The following is a 24,845-nucleotide window of genomic DNA, read 5'->3' on the forward strand; positions in this document are numbered from 1 at the left end:
ACAAATGTTGATCTGACGGATATCTAATTGTCCCATGAAGCATTGAGCAGTGTCAAGTTAATCAACAGCTCATTTGCATATTAAATAAAGTTTTGTAATTAGTGATTAAAATCTGAGAGTACTGTGCAATGTTGAAAAAAACCTGCTTCATATAGTGATAACATATATCTTATTGTTCTGTGAAGCGCACTACTATTAATGAACCTGTTGTAAAACACGTGAGCATATTCAGTTCATATCTTTTTCCCTTAGAGATAGCACAGGTATGGTGGCCATTTTGAATTTCAAATATCGGTAAATATTGGCTAATTTGTTTCTCTAGTACCTAAATTTGCATGGTGATCCCCGAATTTCATTCTTAATTTTGAGAGAAAATAGTTGCAAGTTTGCTCGAGGAAAGTCTTCGGAAAAGTTTAAGTCTTTCATTGTCGAGGCGCCTACTACCTTAACTTCTTCTGTGTGTAGTTTAGGTCGCCGTTTTTACTCCACTGTTTGCCTGGAAGCAACTTCTTCTAGGAATACAACTGTTTCTGATCCTCTCTGCCTAATAGGCCTACTGCAAAATGTGAAAAGTGTCGGTGTTCACACGGTCGTGAAACTTGTCTATACTGCATTTTTGCAAGGATGTCACTGACGTTTGCATTTATCCTCTTTCATTAAGTCTAACAAAACCCTTTTTCAAATCTTATTTGTGAAGTAAGGGTCATTGTGTCTCTCAATGCGTCATTCACAAAAAATTATAGAGGCAGCCTACCTCCATGACAAAGAGAAGTTGTTTTAGCTTTACTTGAAAACCCTAGATTAACTCCATCTCAACTCACACCACGTACGTATTGGTACGCTTGAGCTCCGTGCAAGTGAACTGTGGTAGATACGTAATAATATACAGAATGTCAAGTTATCAACAAAAACAAACTACCAGTTTTATCATTGGAGAGAAAAAGAAAGTGCCTAAGCGTTGTATAGATATAGACTACAACTGCAACACACAATGTTCTTTCGTCACTATGACGTAACGCCACAGAATTGTGTTGATCCCGCTGCCAATAGCATTGTTGTGAGAATTACATGTGAACTGTGAAGCACAATAAAAGTTAGACGAATGTCGCAGGCTTTAATTGACGTATTTCTGCACTTATCTCCCTCACAGTACCTCCGTCACAACCACTGCAAGGATCAACTTGCAGGATATTTTGTTTCCCAAGAATTTGAAGGATGGAAAGCTTGAATGGACAGATAACATATTATCTGCTGTCGATCTACAGGTTATGGTCGGCCCTAAATGTTCTCGTGAACGAACGTTGAGAGAGAGAGAGAGAGAGAGAGAGAGAGAGAGAGAGAGAGAGAGAGAGAGAATTAAGCTTATTACTGTCTGACTGATGAATACAAATAACAAATGCACACATAGACATGCACATGACTATCGTATTTGAAAAACACATTACTAGAGTACACACTTTAAACAAATAAATCTGAAGAGATCTGCTGCAATCTATCAGAGACTGAATCGACGTCGCAAGCGAGAGAAAATATATAATTGGGTTTTCAATTTATCTTACCAAGATCGATAATTATTATCAATAGAAAGCAGTTTCTGCGTGATTGAAAGTTGCCGAAATATGGCTTTCTTGCTAAATTAGATACATCCACAGCCGGATAATGTGTTTGTAATCTAAGCAAAAAATATCAATGAATATTATTAATAAAATCAGTTTGTTTCCTGATCAGGATTGGACTCCCTTTCAGCGCCATAACAGTTGAAATATCACTTTTAGCAGAAAATTCACATACAGTATAGGCCTACAGTAGGCCTATTGTGTAATTGGAAACGCCGTGAACGGTTGTGTCTGGCGAGGTATCTGTACGCGTTCAGTGACCTTCCTGAAGGCTTCCATGTACTGCAGAGTCCCGGGAAAGGAAACTCAACCGTGTTGAACCCTTTCAGTGATTGTTCAAGTATTGCGGAACAGAAAGGAAGCTCAACCGATACAAAATACCAAACTGATTATTAATAGGCCTAATATTCATATTTCATAACATTAACAATTGAATTCATTTTGCTCGCTGTAAATGGTCGTATCTGCCTGTTTACGTTCATTACGTTGTAGAACCACTGTACTCACACCTAAGCTTTAACATGTAAGAAAGACTTACTCAACATGCATTAGGAAAAAATCCACTTTTCACGCGAGTTTACAAACGTAATTTTATTTCCCAAGTATCTTATAGGGCCTACCCGACTACGTTTCCATTTCTATTTCCGCCGTTCAGTTTTCATTTGCTACAAACACGATTGGAACGAATTTGGGATAATTGGATGCTGAAGTCATGTCGGTTTCATCTGCAAATATAAGCTCATCTTCTTTTCTTTGTAAGTTATACACTTATTTTTATGAGTAATTTGTAATATTGCAACATTCAGCCATAGGGCACCTAATACTTTTGAGAAATTTGAAAAATATTTTGATCCAATTATCCCAAATTAGTTCCAATCGTGTTTACAGAAAGGCTAAATGGGACCGTGATTTCGTGAATATACCGTATGTTACTCTGCACAGGGTAACTGTCAGGGTTGGGAGTACGACGTAGCAATTAGGCATAGGCTACATCAAAAACAAACGCGAGCAGCCAACCGACCGTAATCGTTACCAAAACATGAAAAAAAGTAACTCAGCGCGGCGTTCATTTGATAAAAGTTTGTCGAACAGACATGCAGCACTAATCGCGGCCGCGGCCTGAGGACACACACGTGCCAACGCAAACTTGAACTTAAATGTATGTCCATGACCTGGTGTAATAAGAGTAAGGCTCCAGCTGTCATTGACCTGAAGTAGTTAAAGGTTGCAACACTAGCTTCCATTTCGAAATGTGACCCAATCATTTGAACAACCCTGTTTGAAACCTTGATTCGTATCGAATCGATTTCCACACCTGCGGTAAGTAATGGTATCTCCTAGATGCGAAAAATGCTAATAAGGTATTGACGTCAACTTTCAAAATGGCGTTGTAAGTGAAGATGGCACGGAATACCGAGTGAGAGAGAAACGAAGATTTCCCCGGATAATCAAGAACCGGCCGTGGCTGTTTGTGTGCCAAACGGTAATTCAGTTTTAACTACCCTGTTTGATGAGTGGGCATTGTGTGAAAGTGTGCCGTTCAAAACTTACGCCGTGCTCTCAGAATGAAAGAGTTGCTCGATCGTGATTTTGCATAGACCTCTCCACTGTTCCAGGTCGTCAGTATACACACAGTGTTGTCATTCATTTGTGTTGTTTGGCAATGGTCGGATCTCTGTCAACAAAATCGTGAGAAAACACCCCGTACGTTCGGATAGCATGCCGTTAGCGTTCATGACGACAAAATGCAGCAACTACCATGTATTATATATACTCAACACAGCATCGGTATATATTGCATTTCCGCCTTTGTGACAGTTCCAGCGCGACATCGCATCGCCGGGTTCACCAATACATGCCGTATCGATGTCGACCAAAACCGCGTATGATGTTGAGAACTGTGTGAATACAATGTATTTAGGGCTTCCTTGTATGGCCTATCTCCCATTCAATTCTTTTAAATTTGAGACAACTCGTTAGCACAGGACGCACTGGTATTGGCAGTACCCGTGAACATGCCTATCATATCAAACCAGTCATCGGGCGCTTTATTGAGCGACATCTAGACGATTTATACTGTCGAAACTGTTTCGTTCGATCATATTTCATCGACAGTTTCACTCGATATTTCCGAGTGTCAACGCTGTGGTTAAATTCTAAGCAATCCTTACTGCTCTATGAGAAACCTTTCACCATCGTCACTTATTTTGTCGTTGTTTTCCATTTTATCTCCCAAACAAACAAAAACATTACATGTATTTGTAAGGTTAAATTTAGATGCGATTTTCTTTCTCGAGTCCATGTTCAAACAATCGTCATTCTCAACATGGGAAAAAAATCGTGTCTGAAAAAGCGAAGTTCACACCTTGTTGTTATGTAAGACAGTAACTGTCAAGATTTTATCCTCATTTTCTTATTACAGATCCATGCATTTTTGTAAGTGACGTTGTTAGCATAATATATGTACAGAGCAGAAATCTTTATATTGGAGTTCTGTAGCCCTGTTTTGTTATGTGTATGCCAGTAGGCCTAATAGTGTATTTAATACCTGCCAATTCACAGACATTATTATAGTAATAGTACCTGTAGTCTTTGAATGTGTGTCTGAATCACTGGACGTAGCTCTAGAAGGACATATCTGTATAGACCCAGTTTAATGCAAGATTTGACACAGTATTGAATGACATTGACCAGATCCCAGGGACCAGATTAACATAAACCCAAGGCAATGACACCTTGCCTTTATTGAATGATTAACAGTGTTCATTTCTGCTGATCTGAGAACCAGGTAATAAAATTTGACTTTATTGAACCAATGTGTAAGGACAAACTGTGTGCAAAAGATTCCCAGAAGCATTAAAGATGGTACAGTTCTGTTGTGAATCCTACATCTCAGTGGTTCATACCATCATTTCTGTAATTTATTCTGAGCAAATTACATATATTTTTATAATTAAAAGAGTCTAAAAACATTCACTAAATTAAAATATAAAAAGTTGAAGGAACGAAATTTGAAACTTATCCGGGATGTGAAAGTCTGTGAAAAACACTGTCAGTTTTGGAACATGTCCATAAGTTATGTTTGTATGAAAGGTCGAAGGTCAGATAAGGTTAGAAAATAGTGCTAATTCAAAATCAGTTCCGTTTTATCCCCAAATGAGTGTGTGTTCTCTGTAGTGAATTCTTCCATTTCAATAATACTTTCAACACAGTGTTTGCTACGGCCGCTCTGATAACCACAGTGAAAATTGATATGAAGTAATCTCTTTTCTGGATGTCACTGAGAGTGATTTATCGTGGAATAATTGGTAATGATTCATTCAAGGTTTTTGCAGTAGCCTACTGATTTATTAATTAATTCATAAAAGTGCTGTAGCCCTGAAAGCAAATCGGTGAAAGCAAGACGAAAAGGGAGAAAATTGGAAGTGATCTCAGCGATATAAATTACTGGCAGCTACATTTTTGTTACAGGAAGTGGTTTGTTAAAATCATGAGGCATTTAGTCTTCACGCTGTGAACATGGAAACTCTATGGGCTGGAACAAACCTGATGAAAAATAATTGTTACAGCTGACTTCAGATTTAGATCGACAGAGCACAGGATGAAAAATTCCCCAAATCCATTTAGAAATTGCCTGTCTGTGATGTTTTCACAAATCGCAAACTCCCAGTAAATTAGACGTTCAAATTCTGATATTTTATTTTTTTATAAATATTTGTATGTTTTTTGTATTGACTACAGTCTCTTCTGTAAAGCATTGTGAAATGCCACTATCTGGCTTGTCAGTGCAGTGTGTGTAAGGCACGGAAGATAGAGCTTTGGGTTCAGAGGACAGCATGCTTACTGTTGACAATTTACTTCATATCCAGATAGGAATTCATCTTTCAACTGTAATGAGATACATCACATATTACTTTACATATCTCGTGGTGTCATAGCCAGCTGAACACATGGTATTTAAACCTGCTTTTTTGGATAAAACAGAAAAATACTGTCCAAATTATCAAAATTTACAATTGGTGAGTCAGTTTACAGGTTAGGTATTTTTCCTCCCCATAGAATAATTGTTGTCTGGTCAATTTGATAGCAAACTTCTTTTTTACATCTACATTTTCACAGCATTTTCATTTATGATGTCTGGCCCACACGGGAAATCCGATAAAAAACGCAACATTCATTCCCTGATATCGTAATAGCATGAAATTTCCTCGGCAGGTAGACTCTCTCAATTATCATCAAAATACCGGGCGCCAAAGATGAAATAAAATGCAGCCTTTAACAAAACCAGAATCATATGGAATTTTTTATCAACTCTAACGTTCATAATGTGGAATCAGGTCTTTTCAACCATGGTTGGCAATCCATAAACTTTCTTATCAACCCTTTTGATCTCTGATATAAGATATAATCTTCATCAGGCAATGCAATTATGTGTGATTATGAAACACCTTATCTGATATGCTCTCATGAAATTACAGCAGGTCGTGGACAGCTCTGTGGCTTATCAGTAATTTATGAAAGTTTGGGTCAGAATTACATGTATCTGTATCAGACTCATCATTTACTGTCATGTACTGTGTGAACTGATCAATGTTATTTGGAAGTCAGCAATCAAACAATATTACATTATATATATATATATATATATATATAATATATATATATATATATATATATATATATATATATATATATATATATATATATATATATATATATATATATATATATATATTATTATTACAAAGAATTGGTAAGGGGCTTGTAAGACCATGACTAACTCATTCAGTATTCATTAAAAATTGCATGTGAATACGAATCAATTTTATTTTTTTTTATTCTATTAACATGAAAATGGCATGTGTTTTGAAGGTGATATTATTCCATAAAATGATGAAATTCATTGAATTTGCATATCATTTACCAAACATGATAGTGAAAATAAGTTATTAAAAGAAGTGGATTACATCTGATGCGATTCAAGTCGGTTTTTAGCTCATATTTGGTTTTGTATATAAATACCAAAAAGAGCTTATATGATGAGTCGGTGGCGTCTGTATGTCTGTATGTTTGTGGGTATGCATGTGCGGATGTATGTCCGTCACACACAATGGCACCCATACCACCAAAGCTACAATCTCAGTATTTGGTGTACAGGTAGATGCAGGGGTTGAGATGTGAATTTGTTCAAATGAACATGTCAGTGTCAAAAATGTGCAAATGAGGTAAGAAAAAGGGAAATCCTGCAAATGTGCAGGAATGATGGCATGCCAGTGACTGAAACAGGCTTGAGTCATTTCCTGTCATTGTTTATGAACTGTTACATATTAACAGACCTGCTCAAACCATAGACAGTAGAGGGGGGGGGGGGGGGGGGGGGAAGACTGTCTATGCTCAAACTAAGAGGGGCTAGCTGTAGTGCTGTGCATGTTCCTAAAGTTGACATCCAGTACCTAAAGTTTCAGACCTTATTTACTTTTGTCAATCTTTTTTTCTGGTTGAAATATTTCTTGTTGTTTTTCTGGTTGTACTGTGCAGAAATCATTGTCATAACATCAACGTAGAATTTTCCTGCACTGAACAGATAGAAACAATATTTATTGTTGATCTTTGGTAACCATACAGGTATATACCAATTCTGATCAAATTTGAGCGACACCGTATAATTGCGGTACATGTATGTTTTCCACTTTGTTTTGTTGCAATGTTTGTCTTTCCAGGGAATTTCTTTGGTCATGCCGGACAATGTATAGATTAGGTGCTGTAAGAAATTCTTGTTCTTTGTCTCTGACGCTACCCTGTGACTGTTGTCCGAATATCAACGTCGTGAAACAGTTATTCCATGAATTTTTGTCGTACACTGTCAAAGTAGCTTTCACTATGATATTCTATTCATTTGGAATTTGCTGTGTCCCTTGACAAAGGATTTTTTTTTGAAGTAGTGCATCGATGCAAACATGTTTTCAACCATCCTATAGGGCTGTATATACAATAAACTCTATGTTTACTAAGGCTTGTCAAAAATTAACGGTAATCCTATGATTGTGCAGTTTTTCCCATTCTAGTATTTTCCATTGCTCTGGAATGTTAAATCCTCTCCCGCTGAGTGTGAGATGCGGATCTTTTCAACCACGTTTCTTCTTACCTAGATCCTGGCATGCCGCTAGAAACAGTAGGATCAAACCATTTTGTGCTGGTGAAGGGTTAGTTGCATAGTCCTTTTGCCAGTGGATATTGGTACGACCCTATTGTCTTCTGTGGCAAAACTGGACCTGTGCATGTGGAATGGGGATGAAAAGATGAAGCATCAAGTCAGGATTTCTTGTTTTTCAATACCCACTTTAGGCAGAAGTATAAAATGATGAATTGTAAGTTTGACTGATTACAGGCTGTCATTTAGGGGCAATTTGCAGGTTCACCTTATTACCTTTCCTTAATTGGTTGCTTCCACATGTATGCAGTGACGGATGTAAAATCTTTGTGTGTTTAAGCCACTGTTTTAAGCTACAGAAATTCAATGTTATGCGGCCATTTTTTTTTCAAAGAGGACAAAAGTAGAGCTCAAATGCCAAAGTTCACTGCTGTGCATTTTAAAGTGACTGCAGTTTTGCCGTGGTTAAGACAAATTTTTACCTCCCATTTGCCATACATATATGGCAATTGGGAGGTTATATGGTTGAAAAAAGTCTCTATGTGAGATGTCTGTCTGTATGTATGTATGTATGTATGTATGTATGTATGGATGTCTGTCCGTCCAACGCAAAAACTCAAAAACCGCTGCACATATTGAGCTGATTTTTGGTGTAGTGATGCCATATATGATGTAGATGTGCCGTTGTTAAAATAACTTTTTAGGCCCATAGATATGCTAATGAGGTAGAAAAAAAGCGAAAATGGTCAAAAATCAATAACTCAGGAACTACTCATCTGATCATTGTCATATTTGGGTTTTAGGTACCTTGGGCCCAACTCATTTAAACATATAGATTTGATGTCAATATTTGATGCTTTCTATTTTTAATGATTTTTTTTCTTTTTTTTGCCATTTTAGTAATAAATCTTTTCCTCTTAAATTGATGGTTGGATCGCTTTAAAATTTGGCGTGCAGGTACCTTGTGAAAACTCAAAATAGAATTCATCAAAATTATGGCACAATTTGCATATTGTATTTTTGGGCAATTTTTGCCATTTTTGGTAAAAAAAATCTTCTTTGAAACTGTGTATGCCATTACTTTCTAATTGGGTGTGCAGGTTCCTAGGAGTGACCTGAAGATGACTCTGTGAACTCAAGCTGAAATTTGCAAATTTTGTGGTACTTTTTGTCATACTACCAAATTTGGTACATAGGTGAAATGTAGTAGGTCATTCATTCAAAGTCAAGTACTGCCTGTGTGAATGAGCAGATTATGATTGCGCTGTTCCAGGCTGAGGTGCTATTTATAGGAATGATGCAATGTTAGACTGTAATTGATGTTTTAACTGAATTTGACTAACATTGTATGTAACTCTTGTACTGTATAAACCCTATCAATTACCCAGAAAAAAATAATATAATTTTAAATAATTGAATTAATGAGGATATCAACAAAGCCAAAATAATTTTAGTGTAGCATTATTAGAATGTTCAACTTTTTTGACAGTTCATGGTGAAATGCTTACCATCTTGGAGGATTAAAACATGTAAAGGCAACTTTCCTGAATCCAACTTTGACATATTCTGAACCGTCATATATTGTGCTCTGTATGTTATCTAAAATAAATTGCTCATAATAGTTTGTCATGATAGGTTGGTCAAATAAATAGAGATAGAGAAAGTTCTAATTTCCATTTTTTATGGTTGACTTGGTAAGGATAAAATAAAATTACTTTTTGAGGAAAAAAATAGAGTGGTCAATTAAAAGAGTGGTCAAAGTGATAGGGTTTTATGGTAAAGCTGGGCTGTAAGATTCCTCATGTGCTATTTATAGCAATTATGCAATCTATGTAAACAGTGCAATGAAAGTGTTCATGATTCCTTATAATGCTTTTGATGACCTTGAACTTCTTAAGTTGCAAACATTTGTCTCTTCTGTGTGCTTTCTCTGAGTACCTACAGGCTCAACTTATTCAACAGAACTTACTTGCAATGTTAATTTGAAAGTTAAAATGTGCTTGGTTAATAGGATGAAATACTGATAAAGATAACCAGCTGAAGATTCTTTATAACCAGACAGATATGCTGTTTTTTTATGACGTAAATGTTGATAAGCAAGTCTTGTTTACTTTAATTAGAATGTAATTAACTCTCATTTATATTATTATAAGCTGTAGTATCAAGTTGATCAAGCTAATATTGACAAGTTGGTTGGCTGTTGGAGGTTAAAAGCCGTAAAAATAAATGTATGCATGTATGCATGTCTATCTGTTTGTCTGTCTGTCTGTCTGTAGACCCGCATTTTTTGGAGGGTCTATGGTCTGTATGTATGTATGTATGTATGTATGTATGTATGTATGTATGTATGTATGTATGTACATGTATGTATGTATGTTAGTTATTATGTGCGGATGTATGTCTGTCACGTTAAAACTCCTAAATCACAGCACCTCCCATTTTAGTATTTGGTGGACAGGTGCATCGAGGGGTGGAGATGTGAATTTGTTGAAATAAACATGTCAAAGTCAAAAATATGCAAATGAAGGTTAAAAAAGGAAAAATCCTGCAAATTGCTAAAACTTTGTAACCACTGGCCAGATTTGGTTGAAACTTGGTATGCAGGCTCTTTATAGTGACTTAAGTTACATTTCTTCAAATTGTGGTGAAATTTTGAAAGTTGTATTTTTTGGGCGATTTTCCTGTTTTTTGTCAAAAAATCTTTTCGTAAAGCACTCATCCCATTGCCTTGAAAACTTGTATGTATGATCCTAGGGTTGACCTTTGTCAGATTTGTTCAAATTGTGGTGAAATTTGCATATTTGTATTTATGGGCAATTTTCCCATTTTTTGTCAAAAAATCATTTTCTCCCATAGTATTTGTTGGATTGCTGTAAAACATGATAGTCTTGATCCTAGAGTTGTTTTCTGTCAGATGTGTAAAATCATTATGAGATGGAGCATTTCATATTGCTGGGGTATAAGATTAATTTGGACTTGCAATGGAATTTTCTTAGTCAACCTGTAAGAATGCAATGTCATGTGTGTACTAGTAGTAAGTATCGCTGCAAAATGGGAGGACAGTGTCATTGACACTATTTTTTCAGTTGTGATTTTATCATGCTTGGGTTTCGGTGATTTCAAGTTTATTCTTTACAACAAGTACAAAGTGTTAATGTGGATTTGGTATCAGACATTTAAAAAAAAGGCACTTCTTAAAATATTAAGAAGGAGAATGCACAACTACTGAACTTGTGCAAACAGATTCGCTTGTTGTCAAAAACATACTCACGCCATGTTTATGATCCTGACATGCAGTGCCAATATTAATTAAAGACATTCTGTCATTCTTGGTGAAGCATAGAATCCCCTGAATTGTAGACATCAGGAGTCTGTGTCCAGGACTACATGGGAAAAAATGTGAACTGACACGCTGAGCAGTTTCTAGGATATCATAAAGGAAATTTTGATGTAGAGATATGATTTAGCTGATCAACAGATATAAAATTAGTACAAGCCAATTGTTCAGTCACTCATATGATCATACGGAAATGTCTTAGTACAGGAATGTGTTATGACTATTTCTCCATGGAACCATGGTTGTGGAACGTCATTGCTTTAATACAATGGCCAAATTGACACCATACATTCTGTAGTGGTTATTGATGCATTGAATGCATATTAAGCCCGACACGACTATTTTAATGAATTTACCCACAAATGACTATGGCAAATATTTTGAAATGGCACCAGAGCCAGCAAACAGACTCCGTCATGCAGAAGCTATCTACCAGTGAACTTGATCGTGATAATCAAATCCACTGCAGTTCATTTGTTCAAGGCAATTACTTCTCTCTTTGTTATGCCTCCAAGTGACCATGACCTACACGAATGAAAACAGGAAAATAAAATTTCTGGATTCAGCAGGATTGACAGGATGTTGTGAATTGGATTTATTTCTAGGATAGACCATCTCAGGAGAGATGTGACCGTCGAGTACAAATATGAGGCATGTGTGCTTGGCTGGTTGCCATAGTTACAGTTTCCCAATCCCATACACATAAAGAATGCATTAAGGTTAAGTTTGCTCTGCGTGTTACGGTCTTGATATCAGTTTAATAGGATGGATTCCTAATGACATTACTGCTCCATCATTAATAGATAAAAATAAATATTTGTCTGAAAATGTTTGGAGAGACTTTCTGGCATTAACGCTAGCAGGATAGGCAAAAATTTGTACTTTGTAATTATCACCGTGTTACCATTGAAAACTATGGAATACAAATGTGAAAGAATTTGACAACAAGCAGAAGTTGCAATCGACATACACGTGCGAAAACACAAAAGTTGTTCAAATATCTGTCGGCCATAGCCAATAGTTCTTTTACAAGTTCCATGATGCAGTGCACGCCGGAGTACACAAAGAGTATTTTACCCACAGAACTTTTTAGCCGTAGGGTACACGCAGGGTATGTTACTCATAGAACACTATGGCAGGGTACACCCTGCCCTTTATTTTCATCGCCGATGGTTACAAAATACAGGAGACATTTTTTGGCATCGCAATTTGTGTCATTTTTGTATAACAATCCGTTGTACAACATAATATCAGCATGTTTTTGTTGTTTGCGGTGTGTATACCATACAGTGTTTGATACAGGCACAGCAATGCATTGTGGGATATTTTTGAAAAGGTCTATGTCACATGTGCAATGCCGTATAGTAAGACAATTTGAAGGAGAGAAACAGACCAGTCCTATTTCACCAAACATTTGACTTTTGTCACTCAATATAGAAAATTAAAAGTTCATCAACTATTGCACTGCAGCAGCCTTGTACATGTGTTTCATTCGCCAGGACAATAAAATGTAGCATTAGAGAGCTAAAATAGTTAATACTGTTCTTGAATTGCTGTATCAATCTTTCAACATCTACAACAATTATTTCATAAAATAATTCTTTTAACTTTCATCGACCTAGGCCTGTACAGATGTTTTGTAGATTAAAACAAGGTAGATATCAAAATTTTTTGTAAAAATTATTTTGCTGTTCTCGCAATTTGCTGTTTATCAAATTTTTCAGCGCATTCTTCATATACTCATTGTTCTTTGTCTGTTGTGTTTTTGTGCCATATATCATCATGGATTCAAAGAATATTATCATCCCTCATCGAATATACCGGTATATAGCTTTACCAGTCCTGCCAGGAGTTTTTCCTTGAAATCATCTTCCAATGTTTAATAGTTATTCTCCAACAACAGCCCCCCCTGGGTTTGCCAAATAATTTCCCAGTAAATTTCGAAAGAGCATAATACTGTTTTCATGTCATTCCCAGTGTGGTGTGTAGCATTCATACCACGCAGGTCATGGGAGATGTCCATAGTATTTGCATTATGATGGAATGCAACCGAAAATAAAAAGTTAAGATGTGTGTCATTACATTTTCCAAAGGTCAAGGTTTGTACTCTGAGTCGGCGTAATTAGACAACATAGCCTTCTGACATTATCAATTTGGTTATAAAATGTTGCAGCTTAGGGGGCTCTAAAGAGTAAAAGGACTCCCAAGAACACCTGTCTTGTATTTCTAGTCCATGTTTTTTAAACCATCCGTCAGTTGCTTTTCTCTGCTTGACAAACTCTCAAAAGCAAACAGAACTCAATTTTAAATTTTTGTCTGCAAAGAATTGTTTGATGTCTGAGCAACATATGGGGGTAATATTTCCATGGAAAACGCATTGTACTCCAATTTGCAATATCCACACAGTGATACGGACTGTATTGTTTGAAAGTGCATACATGTGGATGTGTTGACACAAGAGTTATATATCTTACTTATGTCAAAAATAGAGGGTCTGTTCTCGTAGTGGGTATACATTTATGTGCATACATCTGAAATAGCTACTCATTTTTAGAATAAATAGTGAATCCTGAATTTAACCTTTGTCATTCATATCCTAGTATTGGTAGCAATTTTGTTTGAACAAAATTTTTAGTCTTCAGACACTGCCAAATTTTGAAAGTTGCTTGTTTTAAGCTTTCATTTATAATATACCTGAAGATAACTGGGCAAGATTTTTCCCATGGTAGTAGTCACTTGTTCTTTGGGTGCATCTTATAGTGAGGAAGTAACAGACACATCCTTTGGAAAATGTTGAGTTGAAATAAATCTTTTCTTGGAACCAGTGTTTTACAGTTTTGCCCAGATACGCTTTTTTGTTTAATTTCAGTGAAAAGCAAAATACACTTCCGGATAGTGATACCTCCATTATTTATCTTAGAATTTCCATAAAAAACTAAGGTGTATGTATATACATGCTATTCCAATCAACCTGCCTGTAGCTTGGCACAGCTATAATTAGCTATAATGAGAACCAGGTATCACGTGTCTTGGTTGCCACCAAATAAAAAGATAATGAGCAGTATTGATGATGTGGTAAAGAATGTGAAATGGAACTAATTTTCATATATATGAGAAAAAATAATTGATACCGTGGTGTTCTTTTGTGCATATTAATTGTCATGCAGGCCAATTTGATTAAGGTAATATGCCATGGGGATTGCTACATGGTCTCTGAAATTCGTTCAGCTACTTTACTGGTATGCTACTGGCGTTGACTCAGTTTTGGACATCGTTGGCCAGAGACCCAACCGGTGTGAAATGTCACCACAATGTCTGTCTGTCTGTCTGTCCCTCTATATGTCCGTGTCTGTCTGTCTGTCTGTAGATAGATTTGGTCCATCATAACTTAAAAACCATTAGTCAGAATGACATGCAATTTTGTACATAGTATTATCATGGGGGGATCTAGATCTTATTAGATTTTGGTGGGTGTGGTCTTAATAATTAACAGTCATTTGCATAATTAACTTGTACATCATGTTTCTGATGAATTCCTTTTGTCACATAGTGTCCACCTTTGATTAAGCTTATAGAGTAAATAAATAAACCATTCATTGTTAAAATTGAAAATATAATTTTTCACCATAAGTTAACTTAGGGATAGCGGCCATTTTAAATTTCAAATACCAGTAAATTTTTACGTCATTTGTTTTTTTAGTACCTTTTAAAATTTGCAGTGTGGCACCTGATTTTTTTATTTACTTTGAAAAAATATAGATAAAAGATTCCTTGAGCAAAGTTTTCAGCAAAAGTTTAAGTCTCTCTTCTCAGTCTGATGACAAGATAGTTTTAATATCCGCAATCATTATGCGTACAAATAAAGAGTAATGGCCCAGCGATAATTGGGACTAGGCTTGTCCTCAGAGATTTGCACAGTCAACTTTTTTGCTTTTCAAACATTTGTTACTATTATTGTGTCTTGGATTCTCTACAAGGGGATTTTGAGGGGAGGGTAACCCCTCATTTTACACTAACAATCCTTTTGTAGGGTAAGAAGTTGCGCAAAAGAATATATTTTCACAACACAGGATATGCAAATTTCATATTGTTATGCAAATTGCAACTAATCTGTCTTTTCTAAGATGTGGACAATAGCCCTGTATCTGCATATGTGATATCTTTCAAACCTTATAAAGCTCATGTTTGTCATCTACATGCATAATTAGCTATTTTTTGTAAACAATCAATATGGATCCACCAAAGAATGTTCTACAGAGAATCACATTTCAGGTTTGCACAAACAAGTAGAATATTGTGAAATCATAATTGTTTAGATCATTCTGTCAGTCAGTCAGTATGAGAGTGATTGTAAATGTAAGTTGCCTGTAAGGTGTTTTATGTTGAAGATTACAGAAATTTTTCAATCATACATTACTTTTGAAATTTCATAAATGTGATTGTGTCGTATATGTAATTCCCTTCCATGCCATGCTGTAAACATATGGTATAGTATCACTTTTGTAAGTCCAATTGAGTGATCTGCTATGTGGTCATGCCTTGTACTGAAAAATTCTTGTTCTAAATGAAATTAATTTGACACATTTCATGCCTGGTGCTGAAGGAATAACTTGTAATTGTGCCAACTCTGAATGTGGGCTCTAGAGTCACCACCTTTGTTAGCAATGTGAATTTCATAAGGGGCCGTCGATAATAAAAGCTGACGCACAAGAAACGTAATTCTTTCGTTTTACTTGAAACCCCCTCCCTCCCCCCTCAAAACGAAAGTTCTTATGCGAAATCAATTTTGTATTATGATGCCATTTCTGACAAACCCACACGCACCTCTGATCCGCACGCCCATGAAAAAATACCGGAAGGACACATTAATTAATAAACCTCCACTTTACACGTTTCACTATTTAAGACAGAACATTTTAATGTATTTGGCACGTAGTAAAATGTTTCACGTACATGTCTCACGTTGAAAAAGAATACAAGTTTTTATTTCACATTCGTGTCTTTTCGTTGTCTTTTCTGTCTCCGTATTTTGTGGTCATTCTGTTCTCGATGAACGCGAAGGTAGTTTAGCGTTCTCGCTGTAAAATCGCACTTAGAAAACAATAGAAAACCCTTATGCGATTTTGACGCACACAAAACGAAATGAGCTTTTACCCCCTCCCCCCTAAACGAAAGAATTACGTTCGTCGTGCGTCAGCTTTTATTATCGACGGCCCCTAAATGCGGTGGGAAGTTATCTGGAAAGTCTCTCTGTCTTGCCTTCTCCAACAGATAATACTTGAAAGGTATCTTGGGGACTTGGATAATGTAATGTAAATGGCTCAACACTGCTGTTCACACGTCCATTCATGTGTCCATACAGGCATCTTCATTCAGAACCACAAAAATTGGCGGTGTTAATTATCGACTGCACAATTTATATTCAGTATTTAACCATTTGACTCCCAAATTTTGGTTACCAGTAAATTTTACTGTTTTCTATCATGGTAGACTTGAAACACTGAATATTGACATGGGATGAAATTGAATGTACACAATAAAAGCCCCATAGCCCATCATGTGGTTTGGAGTGACACGCATCGTTTTGTACAGCTCTGCAGAGACACCCCTGGATCTCAAATGCAGGCCTGCACTGTAAATGTTACAACTATGAAACACTTCAGCCACAATATTTGGAGTCAAACATCAAACAATCTTCTCATAGAAATTGATTATTTTAGAAAATGAGTATTCTAAAATATACCTTATCATGATGCAAGACATCTTTTATAATAATTAAGATGAAAGAAGGGAGTCTTTCATGGTTTGATCAATGGTAATAATGTTAGAATGTACGGTACGGACATACCAAATCGATTGTGTGCCTTGAAAAGGAAAATTTGAAACATTTTCTCAAATGTAAACTGTTCATTTTCATAATCAATAATGATAATCAAGGGTTATGTTGTGCAAAAGCAAAATAAGAAAAAACAAATGACCTAAAATTTACGGACATTGAAATTCAAAATGGCTGGTATACCCTGTGTGAACTATGGCAAAAAATTCAATTTCTGATTTTTCACAAAGAGCAAGATAGTGAAAGGTTTATCTACTCCACTTGCTTCAAAATTAGTACACATAAGTTGCAGTCCAGAAGAGGATTGTAAACATTGAAGTGTCCGAGAAAACTCTGCCTGGGGCGCATTCTGCTTGTACATGTAATAGACTTTTAACTGGTGTAGTTAAACACCCCAAAGAGATACCAGTAACTCTCACCCCATGCTGATAATCTCTCATTTGTGTGCATTGCAGCCAGTCCAAGTACTAGTGATCTGCTGTTTCTGCTTCAGGTATACATTTTTCAGTCTAAAGTTCCAAGGTGTTCAGACATGTCACATGGTGTGAATATACTTTCAAAACTTTGTCCATTATTTGTAAATTTGAACCTTGTTACAGTTACAATGCTTGGAAAGTTTTGCGAGCAACGATGGCATTTGAAATTCTGCAGTGTGACTGTTTGTTTCCACGACAATATAAATATGAATATAAATGCAGCTAGACAGTATCTTTGTTGCACTGGTTGGGGTTTGCTGCCATGCGTAACAGCTGTTTGTTTTGTCATGTGTTGATTGTCAGGGTTCATTACTACATATTCTAGATGCCATACCACCTGTATCCTAAAATTACAATATTTAATTTAATGTTGTGTGTTAATATAATTGGTGTGGTATTGTTTGCTGATAATGCAAATTAACTTTGAAGATCTCCTAACCACTGGTATTAGCACATCATTAGAGGGAAAAGAATTATTACAGCAAGACAGAAAATAATCTCAAAATAAGTTTGCGGTATAAATTATGATCATAGTAACATTGCTTTTAAAGCCTCTTCAAATGATGGATATTGTCTTTTGAAACAGTTCAACATAACGTTATAGTTTAAAAGATATTGACCTTATTTTGAGTGTCTGAGGTCAAGACATTCATTTGTCAATAACTGTTAGAGTGGGAACTACAGATGTACATATGTGTCCAGTTGAAAAATGTTTGGTACGTATTTTGTATGTCAAGGGAGTTATCCTTCCTTCGGCAAATTAAATGAGCATTTTGAAGACATGATGTGAATGATATACCAATATTGATATCTCAATAAAGCGCTAAAATTACCAAGCTGGAGTCTTTAATCATCAGATGTTTATAGCTCTGTTTTGTTCACTTTACGTGCAGTTTACGTTTTATGTTTTGAGAATGAGTATATTCGTAGATTTGTTGTTCCATCAAGGTTGACTGTCGATAAAAATTTTGTGACGTGGACTAGGTAGGTCATTCACTTCAAAAGTCAGAAGTTCCATGGAGTGTAGCTGAGATGAGGTAGCCATGGAAACAAGGTAGTTGTGGAGACAGCAGCTCCATGGTGCAAAATTTCCTGTCTGTAGATGTTGAACTGTACATGAATGCAAGTTACATGTGCAACCAGTATGCAACCTACTTTTACAAGCAGGGAAATATTTCAGCACCATCTGTGCGAATTAATTTCCTACACTGCCAGTCGCCCCAAGCTGGCCATAGTTTTCAATGGAGCGTGTAATTGTCTACCTTTATAATTTTCAAGTGGCCTTGGAATTCAAATTTATCGGTGTCAGAGCGAATTAGAAAGGATGCAAGGTCCAACAGTTTGCTTTATTAACTGAACTATTGAACTGTGCTGGCACGCGAGCAGATCCAATTAGCTGCCAGTATGTGTCTGTTTGTGGTATATATAGCAATCTTGACAGGCCAATGTGTTGTGTGTGATATCTGCACCAGTGTATATGTATCTTTCCAAGTGCATAAACTGGTATGTGTGTCTGTGTGTGTGTATCTCTCTCCCTCCCTGAGTCATGTCTCCCTCTCTTTGTCTCTGCCTGTCTTTCTGTTTGTTTATCTGATAAATGTACACACACAATATATATATATATATATATATATATATATATATATATATATATATATATATATATATATATATATATATATATATATATATATATATATATATATATATATATATATATATATATGTAAACACAATATATACACAATATATATATATATTGTCCGGAAGCTGCCTCACGCCCTCAGTAGTATACAAAGCCACCGTAAATACAAGCAATGATACAAAGCACTATATCGAACTCACGGACTCAGCTTTCAAAACAAGATATACATATCACAAATTTAATATACTTTCAAAACATCAAAACACAGGAACAGCCGGAACTCTCAAAATACATATGGACCCTCAAGGACAGCAACACAAAATACAACGTCACATGGTCTATCATTGGCAGAGCCCAGCCTTACTCAACCAAGACAAAACGCTGTAACCTCTGCATCACGGAGAAATTTCACATTATCAACTCAGACAAGTCAACACTGCTAAAAAACGTACAGAATTTTCTTTCGAAATGTAGACACAGAAGCAAATTCCTTCCCATTAACACTTGAACGCGCAAGAACAACCGCCTCGTTTGCATATACACCTGACCCTATATATAGGTAGCAACGAGCCCGCCAACATCACTACTGACAATTGCCAAGCGCATGAAACAGTCTGTAGAGTAATCACGACAAGTTCCACGTCTAGCTATATATATATATATATATATATATATATATATATATATATATATATATATATATATATATATATATATATATATATATATATATATATATATATAAATATATATATTTTAGTCTCTCCACTGCAGCTTTGCTGTATTTCTTTTCATAATTTTACTTTGTACATAGATGCCATGGTTTGCATGGAGTTATGGAATTTATTGCAATTTATTCATTTCATTGCAGTAAATATTCAACGATGTCCAATGATCCCTAAATAACACAAATGAGGTCAGATATCTTGAAATGTATCAACCACGGTCCTTTTTGTGGAGGGACCGTGTATCAACGCTCAAAACTTTAAATTTTGCAGTTGTTGCAATCAGGTACATATGTCTGTATGCTGTTAGTCTTGAATGTAACGCCATCCACCAGCAGTACTGTACATTCTGTTCAGAAAATACTGGTCAGGAATATTTTTAGGATGTGATCTGAAAAGACTGAAAAGGAAAAGTGGCATATATCTAATCTCTCTAAAATACTGGTGATACTGGCAGAAGATAAGTTGCTCGTATGTTCTATACTGCAAATACATGTATTACAATCTGGAAAAAAACAAACCACAGTAATTTAGGAGAGTGTTTGTAGATGTCAGGCACTTGTCTACTTTGATAAATTGCTGAACAACTAATTAAAAATTCAGTAATTCACTTACCACGGTACTTCTAATTGATGCGCTCAACTTGTAGAGCAGTCTATCGTTGCTGTATGGATGACATGCACTCTGTAGTTTCCTACATGTAAGACTGGGAAATATTTTGCCTAACAATGTTTTTAGCTCCCATAATGTACAAGTATGTACATCAGTGGCAGCTATTAGTGTAGTCTGGTTCCCTGACCCATTTCCCCGGTAGAGGGCGTGGGGAAATATAGGGTCAGGTACCGGCTAATGTAAACATGGACGCTATTGGGTTAAAATAAAACAAGCTGTGATTGGATGAAAATAACACTTGTAACTTTTTCTCATATTTCTTGGGTTTCGCACTTTCAGGCTCACTTGACACCAACTTCTTGTTTGTACCACAAAGCCGTGGAGGTAGAAAGAAAGACTTTCTACCTCCATGATTTAGCCACTGTGATTTAGCACACCTCTTAATACTTTTAAAATGTCGACATGATTCCTTGCATTTTTCACGAAATTCGGACACCATTCTATCCATCGAAATAAGTCGTAGTTCCAACAAAGTTTGCTTTCAATTAGCTGTGATATCGCAGCAGTACTTGTGGCGTGTATCGAACGTGCTCGGATCATTGGGGTCACGCCACAGCCTTCAATCACCTCTATTTCCCCGTACTTCTGGATTAATCCTTTCAGTTTATGTTTCCCGTCTCGTGTGCTAATGTTTTTGGTTCGGATACCAGTGTTCGAACATAAATCTGATCCAGTCGAATTTTGACCGGCGTTTTCATGGTAGCAGCCATATTTGTTGTAGCATGTTCTGTCAGGTGACTAACCTCCGCCATCTTGAACAAAATTCTGTTCAAGATGGCTACCCGGTACCTGACCCTATATTTCCCCACGCCCTCTACCGGGGAAATGGGTCAGGGAACCAGACTACTATTAGTGTTGGGAAAATGTGTTCCTCTGTGTGTGTGTGTGTGTGTTTGTGTGCCTGTCCACTGCAACAACTAAAGTTGTATATAGGGTTTTTCATCGTATACGGGTAGTTCCAAAAATTTGCAAATAAGCTTGAAAATGTGAAAAAATAAAGTCAGGCACTGTAAGGGACAAAGGTGTGAGTAATTAGCATAAATTTACATGTGTAAATATTTTACTTTATGCCTGTTTTATCATAAAAGGTGAAAGTCTTTGTTACTTTAAAACTTTTATACTGGGTTTTGAGGTTCCAAAGGATTTCCATTGATGTTTTTCCAAATGTTACGCAAATTTGCATTTTTGCAATGTTTTGGGCTAACCAAAGTCAACCATCTTGTGATATTTGTTTCTGACAATTCTATGTCCAGTTGGTTGGAAGAGTTCAACCATCTTGTAACAATACACAAATTAAGTGTATATTTGTATTCTGATCAATGGGAGCAGTATCATTGATGCCTCATTGAAAATGAAAATATTCACAGAAAAATAAATTAAATGCATACCACACAAAAATTTTAAGAGGTTTTAGCATATTTTAGATTGAAAAAATTTTCATCAGTATCACTTCCACCCCTCTCGAGATCTGATGGTCCATCCCTAATTATTTGACTTCATTTCCACCAACTGAAAGGTAAGTTACAAATTATGATGGGCTTTTTCCCTTTGATTGTTTGCAATATTTTTAATTTCCACCAGTACATGTACATGTATAGATTTATTGGGTGATATTCTGTGGTAACCCTGCCCACGTACACTCTCCTGGTACCATCTGTAGCCCTGCCCACACACTCTTACACTTATATTTTACATTGAGAGGTGTAGTTTGTGGGGACTGAAAAAAATGTGACGTGGCGTATATATAAAGCGTTTGGTGGTTAGAAAGTGTAAATCAGGTCAGACAGACTTCATTTCTGTGTGGGTATTAACCCTTTCACCCCCAGTTCCCTGTGTACAAGTCCAACTTTACCATAGAAAACAATGGATTTGAGACAAACCATGGTGGTGAAAGGGTTAAACAAGGCAGACATGACACAAGTTCCCGAGTGGGCAGTGACAGGAATACAAATGAATGCAATTCTGATGCTGATTCTGAGCGTGTCGTGCCAAATGGAGTGTCAGTAATTTCATTTGCAAATCCAGATCATGATGTTGAAATTCAAAACTTCAATTGCTGGAACAGTGACAGGGAAGCTGTTGTGCCGGAACAGTGACTGTGAGAATGATAGAAGAGAGCTTTTCTTATGCCCCTAATGGTAACTTGTACCACACATGTGCAGTGTGACACTAGCAGAAAAAGACCATAACTGCACGTCAACCTTCCTTTGTCAGTAGTTGCATTGCTTGCGAACTGATGCATATACATTCCTTTTGCAAGTTTATAGGTATTTGGCTGTTCTGCCCCCAAAACACCATATGACATCTTACTGTATATCACAACTTACCTTCTCTGAAAATATAAAGTTTAGAATTAACCAACAACATTCCAGGCCCCAATGGTTTTTATTCTTGATAATAGACTTCTGGTAGAATCTGAATACAGAATCAATTGTTTGATAATGGAGCAAGTTTGCATGTTTTGCCACGTACATATTCTTGTAATTTACAAGATATTATGCAACATCATAGCAGTTTGTTGTATCTGAGGTGACTGTTTTGGGCTATGGCAGTGCTTTGCTATATGGGTGACTCTTGTTTCAGTCTGTCTTTCTATATGCATGGATGTATTTGACATGCCTGAAACCTATACTTTGTTTCTCAGGCATGCTACATGCCGATTTACATATCGTGATGATACATATAAGTGGTGAAAGTTTTAATATAAGTGTAATGACAAAAATGGTTAAACTTTGATGTCCATACATGAATCATCAGTGTTCAATACTCAACTCACATGCCGTCAGATATCATCAGCATACACAAAATGAACAATACCATGCCTATCAGAAAGCCACTTAAATTCCTTTTTTGCTTTCAGCCTTTGAAGCCACCGAAAATCAAGTACTGTATGTCATTAGATATATGTTTTCATGCTGAAATATGTATCAGGGTTTTAAGAACCATGATATACATGATATAGGGAAATACTGAATACATGACCCCAACTCTGTGTGGCATATCCGACATTGCCAAGATCCGTATTACTTTCCATGGCAATTTAACCAGGCTATATTTTGACATTTACTCGTAACATTTCTTTCAAAGTTTAAAATTTACACAGCACTATAGCTACTTAACTGAAATGGTTTTGAACTGCTCAGAGTAAATTTTACACTTTTTATGATGTCTGATAAGAAAGTTAAATTTAGCAATGTTAACATGAAATAAGGTTCGATCATCATGTAGAGGTGACTGTGTATAAGTTAGTCGATTCCTGTTTTCTCATTTTAGGAGAGGAGATTGGTTTGTGATTATCTTGTCATATTCAACCAAAAGAGTTTTGTGTTGTAGATTGTCATTCAACATTTCAAATTTTGATATCATACCGTACATCTTTTCAAAGCTCTAGTGTCAGAAATTTCTGCATGTATTGAAAATGAAATTCAGTTTCCCAATTGTATAGGAAATACCAAATATAAGATGGTTTAGATGGCAAAAATATTTCACCTTCCCTGCCGCATGTTGCCTTTGTATGTTACATGTTTAGTTTGTAATTGTTTCTTGTGACGTAAAATTTGTCTTTCAGAAGCCTGGGATTGTTACCATTTTTAGAAATATGTTTAACAACATGGCAATTGTCAATGTACCAGGGTATACTCTATTAAACATGATCATTGTAAATAATTATAAGTCAGCATTTTTTTTTTTTGCACTCAGCCTTTCAACTGAGTAGGTGATGAGCTCTGCGAGAATGATCAGTTTGTCTGCTAATTTGCATGTGTATATTCTGCAAGAAATTCACCTTACAAATTGGAAGCTAATCTTTCCTGGACACAAGCTGACATCGATTCACATGTGCAGCGTTGTGCAAAAGACATTCACAGACTTGTACGGCAGGTGTGTGCATAATTAAACAACTCCTCCGTGTCCATGTACTGCTGCGGGCAGTCTGCGGTAATCGCCATTACTAGGATGCAGTCGTCCTGCGGTTTCCTAGCAACGGGCTGAAATTTATGGCACTCACTTGTTTTATTAAGAGGAATATGCATTTGGAATTCTTTTCTTTATGGACATAAGTAATGAGAGAGAATTTCAAATGTGTAACCGTTGACATTTCAAAGCTTGTGTAAAAAGCATCGTTTAAAATAGGTGTTTGCCCAGTTTTTTTTTGGTTTTTTTATACTGAAATATTGAGGCAAGTATGAAATTTTAGTACAGCAATAAATTTTTAGTTTTTTTGGAAGTGACAAAATTTCCTGTTTAATGTTATTTTGAAGGGAAAACATAACCTGAAGATATGAAAAGATTATGCAAAGTGGAAAGTGAAAGATCATGAATTTAAATGTTTCTAATTTCTCTGAGTACACAAAGTGAAAGCGTGTTGTATATACTGACAGGGTTAGTG

At 36.1% G+C, this 24,845-nt stretch overlaps 1 protein-coding gene across 3 annotated transcripts in view; it reads left to right on the plus strand.

Annotated features, from left to right (window-relative positions):
- The first annotated feature begins 2,948 nt into the window (after positions 1-2,948).
- Positions 2,949-24,845, plus strand: part of LOC139145253 (membrane-associated phosphatidylinositol transfer protein 2-like) — a 97,601-nt gene continuing 75,704 nt past the window's right edge. For 2 of the 3 annotated variants that reach the window (XM_070716284.1, XM_070716289.1), the window contains exon 1: positions 2,949-3,099. The gene's annotated coding sequence lies outside the window, so the exon portion shown is untranslated. The remainder of the gene's footprint in view (positions 3,100-24,845) is intronic. The other variant, XM_070716285.1, reaches the window with a different exon arrangement.

Source organism: Ptychodera flava, chromosome 12 (assembly GCF_041260155.1).
Source record: "Ptychodera flava strain L36383 chromosome 12, AS_Pfla_20210202, whole genome shotgun sequence".
NCBI lineage: Eukaryota > Metazoa > Hemichordata > Enteropneusta > Ptychoderidae > Ptychodera > Ptychodera flava.